The sequence below is a fragment of the Mandrillus leucophaeus genome, unplaced genomic scaffold (genome assembly GCF_000951045.1).
Source record: "Mandrillus leucophaeus isolate KB7577 unplaced genomic scaffold, Mleu.le_1.0 Scaffold387, whole genome shotgun sequence".
Lineage (NCBI taxonomy): Eukaryota > Metazoa > Chordata > Mammalia > Primates > Cercopithecidae > Mandrillus > Mandrillus leucophaeus.
In genome coordinates, this window is record NW_012104109.1 from 2,769,566 (window position 1) to 2,779,817 (window position 10,252).

Consider the following 10,252-nt stretch of genomic DNA (forward strand, 5'->3'; position numbering starts at 1 on the left):
AGAATACTGAATATTATTGAGAAGACAATACACTTCATATTAATCTGCAGATGCAACACAATGCCTATCAAAACCTCAAGCTGCCTTTTTAGAGGCAAAAACAGACAAGTTGATTGTAAAATTCCTACGGAAATTCAAAGAACCCAGAATAGCCAAAACATTCTTGAAAAAGAACCAATTTGGAGGACACACACTTTTTGATTTCAAGGTTTACTACAAAGATACAGTAATAAAGACAATGTGATAGATTGCATAAGGATAGAAACATAGAACAAAGGAATTACACTGAGAACCCAGAAATAAATCCTCTACTTTTGGCAACTGATTTTTGACAAGAATCCCAAGGCAGTTCAATGAAGAATACTCTTTTCAACAAATGGTGTTGGATAGCTACATGAAAAAACATAAAGTTGGACTCTACCTCACACAAAAATTAACTCAAAATGGTTCATAGATCTAAGTGTAACAGCTAAAATTATAAGAGTATTAGAGAAAACATAGGCATAAATCTTTGTGACCTAGGAGTAGAAAATGGTTTCTTAGATATGACATCAAAAGATGACAAAAAGAAAAAAATAAATAAATTGAACTCCATCAAGATTTAAAACTTTTGTGCTTCAAAAGATATCATTAAGTAAGTGAGAAGACAATGCCAGAAATGGGAGAAAATACTTACAAATCATACATCAAGTCCCTGACAAAGGACTTGCATATAGAATATGTAAAGAACTCTTAACAACTTAGCAATAAAAATACAAATAACTCAGTTAAACATGGACAAGAATTTGGGTAGACATTTAGTCAAGAAAGATATACGAATGGCCAATAAACACATGGAAAAATGCTCAACATCATGAATCATTAAGGAAATGTAAATTAAACCATAATCAATTTAAATACTACTTCACATATATGAGGATGGTTATAACCAAAAAGAACAGACAAATGTCAACAAGGATAAGGAGAAACTGGAGCTCTCATATATTGCTGGTAGTAATGCAAAAAGTGAAACTGTTTTAGAAAACAGTTTAGCAATTTTTCATGAAGTTAACCCAGAAAGAGTTATAGTTACTGAGTTATAGTTAACCCAGAAAGAGTTTTAGTTACTAAGTTATAGTTAACCCAGAAATAGTTATAGTTATCTGAGTTACTATAACCCAGAAATTCCACTCCTGGTTATATACCCAAAATAATTTGAAACATTTCCATATAAAAACTGCACACAAATGTTCATAGCAGATAATAGCCAAAAGTGGAAGCATCTCAAATGTCCATCAACTGATGAATCAATGAACCAAATGTATCTCCATACAATGCAGTATTATTTGGCCATGGAAATTAATGAAGTATTAACTCATGCTACAACATGGATGAACTTAAAATACATTAGGCTCAATGAAAGAAGCCAGTCATAAAAGGTCACATATTACATGATTTCATTTCTGTAAACAGGCAGATCCATGGAGACAGAAAGTAAATAGAGGTCGCCAAGATTTGGGAGGAAAGGAAAATGGGAAGTGGCTCCTAATGGATATGGGTGATATATGAACAATATCTCAATAAATCTGTTCTTTAAATAAATCATATCATTCAATGTTGTCAGGACTGATGAAATCGGTACAACTACATATTACTAGCAGCTTAGAAATCAGTACAATTATTTTCTAAAGCTTAGAAATCAGTACAATTCTTTTCTGAAGCAAATTTGACTATACTTTCCATGAGCTGTACAAGTCTTTCCATCCAGTAATCCTGCCCCTGGGAATTTAAACCATGCTCAGTGCTGAAACTATGAAGAAAGTTATATGCCTGAAGATTTACTCTTTACAATACTAAAAAACTAAAAACCTCAAATGCTGTACAAAATGAGGATACTTAACTTTATCAATTCAACTAGTTTTTCAAAAAATAGTCAATTGTTAAGTAAAAATGTTTTATATTACATATTTTAAATTATTTATACCTACAGACAAGGACTGATAAACAACATGAACCCAGGAAAATAAATGGCCTGTTAGCTTGCTATAATCATTGGGATCCCTGTCCTGTATTTTTAATATTATTTTTGTGATGATTGTGAATGTACCACAGTATTCTTTGCAATTATGATGCTGTTATATTTAAAATGTTTTCAAAATGTTTTAAAGATGATTTCAGAGTGCTTTCAAAAATTATGCTGGTGGGTGAAAGATGTGTGGGTACCCTGGATATCTGGACGATGATTCCAACCAGGAGAAAACACCAAGAGATCACAGTCACATGGGAAGATCCAGCTGACTCCAGTGAAGAAGTGTGAGGCGTCTACCTTCCCTGAAGAGCAGCTTGGCAGGATTTTCCCCCTGGTGGAGCAACCAGGCTGATAGAGACAGGTGAGCCCCTCCATCAACAAAGAGTAGGACTACAGACTTGTGAAACCTTAGAAGGAAATCTGTGATGATAGGAATGGTAACCCCAAGGAATGTTTCTTATGTGAATCAATGACTGGAGCACAACACTGGATCTTAAAAAAAAAAAAAAAAAAAAAAAAAATTATATTTCTAAGTAGTGATATAACATGTTTTTATAATTTTTCAAATTAAAGCATGACTATTGGCCAGGCACAGTTGCTCACATCTGTAATCCTAGCACTTTGGGAAGCCAAGGTAGGCAGATCACCTGAGGTCAGGAGTTCAAGACCAGCCTGGTCAACATGGAGAAACCCTGTCTCTACTAAAAAACCACAAAAATTACCTGGGTGTCGTGGTGGACACCTGTAATCCCAGCTACTCGGGAGTCTGAGGCAGGAGAATTGCTTGAACCTGGGAGGCGGAGATTGCAGTGAGCCAAGATCGTACCACTTCACTCTAACCTGGGGGACACAGCAAGACTCCGTCTCAAAAAATTAAATTAAATTAAATTAAATTAAAGCATGACTATATATACATTTATATATGGTAAAGTACAAAAATCTAAAGTCTACAACCAGGTGAATATTTATTTAACTGTAAATTCATTTCACCACTATTCAGGTCAAGAGAGATCTTTTGGTGTCACCAGCAGCCTGCTCATGCCCACTTGCAGTTGATACCACTGCTGAAGGCAACTGGTATCTGACCTGTATCTCCACAGATTAGGTTTGCTGCTTTTGAGTTTCACAAATACGGAATTACTCAGTACGTACTCTTTTGCATCTCCCCTTTCTTGCTCAACATTATGTCTGGGGAATTCATCCATGATGCGCGTGAGGCTGGAATTGTTTTTCATTGTCTCTGGACTTAACGATTTCTGTAATCTGCCTCCTGCAGAATATAGAACAGTGCATTTCCTTTTGTTTAAATTTCACTGTGATGTAAAATAAATTCATGGTTAAATAAACTGTTTTAATAGGAGAAAGTTGAAAAAAAAAAGTCATTTAAGAGCATGTTTGGGAAAATCAGTAAGATTGTGTGGTAATCCTGTGAAGGGTGTTGGCAGAGCTAGAAAGCGGAGAGATAACGAGTTGGCTAAAATGGTAAACAAAGGAAGCTTGCACTCCTGGGAGGGTTTGCAGGAAACACACAGCAATCCCAAAGCCCTTTGGACTCCTGGGTTTGAGGCAGATGCAGTGCAATTCCAGTGGTCTCTTCTGTTCTACTGTAAGCCCATCTCACCCGTTTCAGATCAGTTTAGGTTCCAGTGGGAATGAAGAGGAAAAACTTTCTTTACAATTTCAGCTGTCAGCAAGCTGTTGTTTGCAAATTCCAGGCTTCCAGACAACAGCACAAAGGGTTTGCTTAGGGAAAAAAAAAAAAAAAGTTTCCTAAGTGCTGTAACCCATGTTTTAGAGCTTGCTCTGGGAGGACATCCGAGGTTAGATTAAATGGAATAAAACTAGTAATAGTAATAATAATAGTAACAGTGTAAGTCTGTTTTTATCTAATGGGGGAGACTGGGGCAGGTGTTTTCTGCATCCACAGCTGGTGACCTTCACAGTGGTGTCTCTCCCTCTCTGCACTGACTTTTCCCTCTGAGTTTTCTGTACTGAATCTTGACGTCATAGAAAGGTAAGGTAATTACTAACTTTTAAATCTACAGAAGCTAGTAGATAAGCTTGCTGGCTGCTTGCCAAGCCAGCTTTCATTGACATGCAAAAATTCTTTGTCATAACTAAACACATTAAGATATATAGAAAATATTTTGAAGTTAAATGGTTTCACTTTCTTCATAATTAAGGTAAAACAAAGTTATCTTCTAGTAAAACTGTAAGCCTAAATTAAGAAATCTTTAAAGTGCATTTTAAAATATTAATATAATTTCTAAATATTTAAATATTAATATAATTTCTAAATCAAGTCATGTAGAGAACCTAAAAAATAAATTCTCCTTTGACATTAGACTTAGCCTTACATTAACATCAATTCCAAGAAGCAAACATTCGATTTGACTGGGAATTATATTCTGTTTGAGTTTGGGTGCTATGTTTGGAGATCACGATGTACCCTACTGAAGCAGCATGTGAACACCAGGAAGAAAAATAACAATTACTTCTTGAAAAAGAGTGATGAGACCATGATCAAAGACTGGTCTTTTTGGTTGAGATAGAGAACGTGCCAAATGTCTGATAACATTAGATTAATTTGAGACCCAGAGAACGTTTGGGTCAAGCCAACAAACTTATCTTTATTTGAGCTCTTAGCAACCTGTATGGCAGGTGTTTATTACTCTTGGACAACTGCCTTCTGTTTATCTGGAAAGCGTTCATTGAGACATGAGTCTCCATTATATAGGTGTGACATGAAGTGGTAAGAAGTTGTCATGCAAACCCATGTTGTAAGGAACCATGTTTTATTAGGAGAAGATGTTCATGATGAAGAATTTCTTAGACAAAATGCAGATTAGACTCATGTTTACATCATCCCCAATTATAAGATCCCCAGAGAAAATGTGTCATTGTCCTCCATGGAGTTGTGCTTATTTCAGGCAAAATTATTTTTGATGCGTATGCCTCCTTTCTTGGTGCCTGGTAAACAATAACTCCAGCTGTCAAGTGCTAATGCAAGAGATGGAAATTCCATTTTTCTTTTCTTCTACAGGAAACACAAAGATCCTCCATGCAATCTCCTGGGCTATTGTCATATACTATGATTTATGTATTTCTTGTATGTTTCTTTCTTTTTAAATCTGGAAGTATATTCTTTTGTTTTATTGGGCTATTTATTCTCTTGACATCCTTGGATGTGAGTTAATGGAATCATGATAAAAGGATAGAGAAGTGGAACAAACAAGCCTGATGGTATAGATTCAGGACTGCCTGACAGATTAGGGATAGCAAGGAGAGGAACAAAAGATAAAATCACCTGATTCATGTGCACTGGGATGGTCCAAAAAAAACTAGTGCTTGAAGTTTCACTATGCTGTAACTCTGGAAAAGAAACACAGAAAAGATTAGGTTATTATTATAGGAATTGAGAAAAAAAATTTTTTAAAAAAAATTAATTTTGATATACAAAATCTAAAAGCTTAATCTAAGAGCCTAGAACAATGTTTTGTGCTCAATGAGCATTTTATAAACATTTGTTATTTAAAGTCAGGGAAAGAGTTTATGGATGTGAGAACAATGGAATGGAGTGGACACACAACTATTATTTTATCTGCAGAGAAGAGCATCCACTCCCCTTCTGGCCATGCCCAACTCATATGGCTGAGATTGGAAGCTGCCATCCTCCTACAGATTCCGCTGTGGTGATTGATGTAGAAATGGAAACCTAAATTAAAATAATCCTAGCGCCTTCCCTCCACGGTAATTGGCCCAAAGAAGAACACTTAACACAAGCTGAGCCAATTGGAGGACTTCTCCCAATTTTTCAAGTTGGAACCATGGAAAGTGATAAAACTGGAATAATGTAAGCTTGAAAACTGCTGTTGCCTAGTGTCCCAAACTCCATACTCAGGTGGAAATGAGTCTGAGATGGTGAAGTCAACCTGTGGATGGAGACAAGAGGGGAAAGGGTCCTGACCACATTTGACCCTGGTTCCAGCCATCCCCTAGGTCCAGTTTTATCTCTGCCCTTTATAATATTTGTCCACTTGAGCCAACACTGCCCCAAGAAAGAGTTTTGACTAATACAAGGAAAAGTTAAACTTGAACAAGATAGATTTGGGAGTAATCTAGGCTCTAAGCAATAGGAGGTAAAGGATTATATCATTCATCTTTATAATCACAGTGCATAAAATAGTGCTTGGTACACAGTTGGCAGTCAATAACTCTACAGTTTTTCAAAATATATTTATCAAGTGTCTGGAGAACATGCTAATTACTGAGAATAAAATAGTGAGCAAGACAAGTGCAGTCCTTGCCCTTAAGAAGCTTTCAAGTGGAAAGCACAGAGAAAATGATAACTGGCAATGATAGCATAATAAAAAGTAATACTTTTTTTTAGGAGACTGGGTCTCACTCTGTCTCCCACACCAGAGTACCAAGGTATGATCATAGCTCACCGTAGCCTCAAACTCCTGGGCTCAAACCATCCCCCCGCCTCAACCTTCTGAGTAGCTGAGACTACAGGCATGTGCCACCACCCTTAGCTAATTATTTTTTTATTTTTTATAAAGACGGTATTTCAGTATGTTGCCCAGGCTGGACTTGAACTCCTGGCCTCAAGAGATCCTTTCTGTCTCAACCCCCAAAATGTTAGGATTACAGACATGAGCCACCACCCCTGTCCAAGTAATACTTTTTTGATAGGGGGAATAAATGATTAGTTATAGTTTTGGTATGACAAGTAGATAGCCTAGCTAATCCAAGTTAAAAAGTAAATTATTAGTTAATGGGGTGTCTCACAGAACACAAGAGGAGGAACACAGCCTGACTTTTGGGAGGACAGGGACTGGGAATTGCAGACTCATTGTCTCCCTAGGAAATGTTCTTTCTGACTCTCCTCTCTGCTTCTCCTTTTCTTTTCCCAAAAACTGTCTTATTTGCTCCCCAGTCCAAGTGCTGTTGTAAAACTGGTCACAGCTTTTAAGTACAGACCTGTCCAGAGAAGACAATTATATTGACCAGAATTCCCCTAAGGAGGAATATCTACTCTTGAAAGTAATGCTTCAATAAGCTCTTCGATTAGCTGATTGGCTTAGTAGGTGAGCCCTCAGGGCATGCTCACGTCTGAAAAGATGCTTGCTATAAATTACTATGCACCAAACGTGGAGGAGAATTAGTGTGGCCCAGGAGAGAGACAGAGTTAGGAAGGAGAGGGAGAGGGGAGGGACTGAATGAACTCTCCCACCTCCATTCCATTTATAGTAAAGACTATTAAAATTATAAGATACTGGTGATGATGGATATTTTACTGGAAACTAACAAAAGAGCTGAGTTGTCTGGGTTGCAGCAAAATAAGACAGTGCTGGGAGCAGGAACAACCAAGTCACACAAGCTAAAGGTTTAGCCACCTAGAGAGGTTGACTCATTCTCTTTGTTCAATTTCAGATGACCAGGAAAGAATTCTGGTTGGCTTATCTTGGGACAAGTGGGGCTGACAGAAGAGTGGGATTACGTACAAAATGACAGTTGGATCCACATTTAAGTTGGGGTCGGCTGGGGTGTTACCAGTGGAATGTATCACAGTTACCGGCTGCGAATCTGTATGGGTTTACAACAACCTCAATTCTTGCTTCCTCAGAAGAAAGAATTCCACTGAGGGGCATAAGGCAGAAAAACAGACCAAGGCAAGGTTCAGAGCAGCAGTGGAAGTTTCTTTAAAAAGGCTTTAGAATAGGAAAGAAAGGAAAGTACACTTGGAAGAGACCCAAGCAGGCAACTTGAAGGACAAGTGCGTCATTTAACCTTGATCCTAGGACTTTAAAGGCTGGCCCACTTCTGGTGTCTTGCATCCCTTTCCCACGATTCTTCCCTTAGCGTGGGCTGCCCGCATGCACAGTGTCCTCCTTACCTTTGGGAAGTGAACACTCCTACTGTGTTTAGGAAGTTGTAAGCTTAGCCATCTGAGGCGTTCTTCCCTTTCCTGACGGAGTGCCACAGGAAGGTCATGTGCCACCATTTTGTCTCATAATGCGCATGCCCAGGAAGTTGCTTTTTCTCACATCTGCATTCAGTCAACACTTTGGTGCAACAGGTGTAGACCATCAGGAAATGGCCTCTCCCTGGCACTAGCTGCCAATTTATCACTTTTAGAGAGGCGATGTGATAATTGCCAAACCATCACTCAACATTCCTGGTGGAGGGGAGGGCGCCCTCTCCTGTCCTGTTCATGCTTAACTACCCCTAACAGAGGGGCAGTTAAGGAAATTTCTTGTGAATTGGTCAGAGCTTTCAAAAGGTCTTCAATACAAGACAGAAATGGGTGTCTAGAATATATGTGTGAGAGACATCTCGTCCAAACTAAATATTCTTTGAGTGAAAGAATTAATACACAGAACTTTCTTGGATGGCTTGGCAAACGCTGTGATATAAACAGAAGAATGACAAAGCTATGGGTCATCAGAAGTCTAGAGTAAGAAAAAGATATGAGGTGAACAGAGGGTCAGGAGAATCTGCGGTGTCAAGAAAAGTAGAAGCCAAGACAGAGAGAAACACTAGGAGCCTGTGGATGAAGAGGGTGAAATAATGAAACACAACCATGTGATAGCTGAAGGGTGTTCCAGTTCTCCTTGAGGTCTGACTTGATGAGCAAAGGGCTATTATCCTGAAGACCTGGTTGTTTTGTTTAACTCCTGGATGTTTCTCTCTCTCTCTCTCTGTGTGTGTGTGTGTGTGTGTGTATGTGTGTGTGTATGTGCGTGTTTACCTTACCTACCTTCCTTCCTTATTTTTTAACATATCCTTACAAATAACTCTTATTACCTGAGATGCCCTAGGCATGTTTGTGATCCTGAAAATCTGAGAGAGTTTAATAACAAAACCACCAAGGAAGAAAGGAAGGAAGAAAAGAAAAAGAGAGATCATTCTTCTTATCAAGTAGGAGCTAACTTCTCTCCTACAATTGCTGTTTTATTCTTATTTCAGTTTTCCTGCCCATCTCCACTTCTTTATTCTTTGTGATCCTTTCTCTGCTTCAAAAAAAAAAAAAAAAAAACACCAAACCTAAACCTAATCCTACCTATCTTTCTCCTTTGCTATTCTATTTAGTTACAGTATAATGATGTACAGATGCTCACCAGGTTACTCAACACTTGACTTATGCAAATTTGACCTTATACAAATTATTATTATAAGGAACACAGTAAAGTTTTAGAAATGTAGAAAATTTGCACTTTATATGAAAACAAAAAGTAGCCTAGTGCATAGATGAATGTTAAGAAACCAATTGCCCTCCATCTTCTGTTGTTTTGATGCATCATGTCACATTGCCATGTGTTAGAATCACAGCCCTCCATCCTTGACTCTACCGTAGTACAGGATGCAGTTAAGCGCTGAGACCCTGGGATCTGGCTGCTTGGATTTGTATCCTTTTTCTACCATTTTCTAGCTGAATGACCTTGAGTAAGTCACTTAAATCCTCTAAGCCTCGATTTTCTTTCTTTCTTTCTTTCTTTCTTTCTTTCTTTCTTTCTTTCTTTCTCTCTCTCTCTCGCTCTCTCTTTCTCTCTCTCTTTCTTTCTCTCTCTCTCTCTCTCTCTTTCTTTCTTTCTTTCTTTCTTTCTTTCTTTCTTTCTTTCTTTCTTTCTTTCTTTTTCTTTCGTTAGTTCATTCCCTCCTTCCTTCCTTCTTTCCTTCCTTTCTTCCTTCCTTCCTTTCTCCCTCCCTCCCTCCCTTCCCTCTCTCTCTCTCTTTCTTTCTTTCTTTTGTTTTGATGGCGTTTCACTCTTCTTGCCCAGGCTGGAGTGCAATGCTGCAATCTCGGCTCACCGCAACCTCCGCCTCCAGGTTCCAGCGATTCTCCTGCCTCAGCCTCCCAAGTAGCTGGGATTACAGGCATGTGCCACCATGCCTGGCTAATTTTGTATTTTTAGTAGAGACAGGGTTTCTCCATGTTGGTTAGGCTGGTCTCCAACTCCCAACCTCAGGTGATCGCCTGCTTCAGCCTCCCAAAGTGCTGGGATTACAGGCGTGAGCCTCCCTGTGCCTGGCCTAAGCCTCAATATTCTAATCAATGAAGTAGGGGTAATGTTTTCTTTCTCAGAGTTGTTATAAGAGATAGATCAGGTATGGAGCTTCAGTGGCACAATCAGTTGGTGCATGGTACTCATACAGAAATAGATCAGGTACTCTTAGCATAATAGCAGTCTGTAGTAAATACCCTTGCTAGTAAATTCAGAGTTTGATGTTGTTGACCCC

General features: G+C 38.5%; 1 long non-coding RNA gene across 1 annotated transcript in view; it reads right to left on the reverse strand.

Annotated features, from left to right (window-relative positions):
- Window positions 1-4,782: 4,782 nt before the first annotated feature.
- Window positions 4,783-10,252, reverse strand: part of LOC105547340 — a 46,328-nt gene continuing 40,858 nt past the window's right edge. Inside the window, exon 3 of the long non-coding RNA XR_001007213.1 lies at window positions 4,783-5,380. This is a non-coding gene — a long non-coding RNA (uncharacterized LOC105547340). The remainder of the gene's footprint in view (window positions 5,381-10,252) is intronic.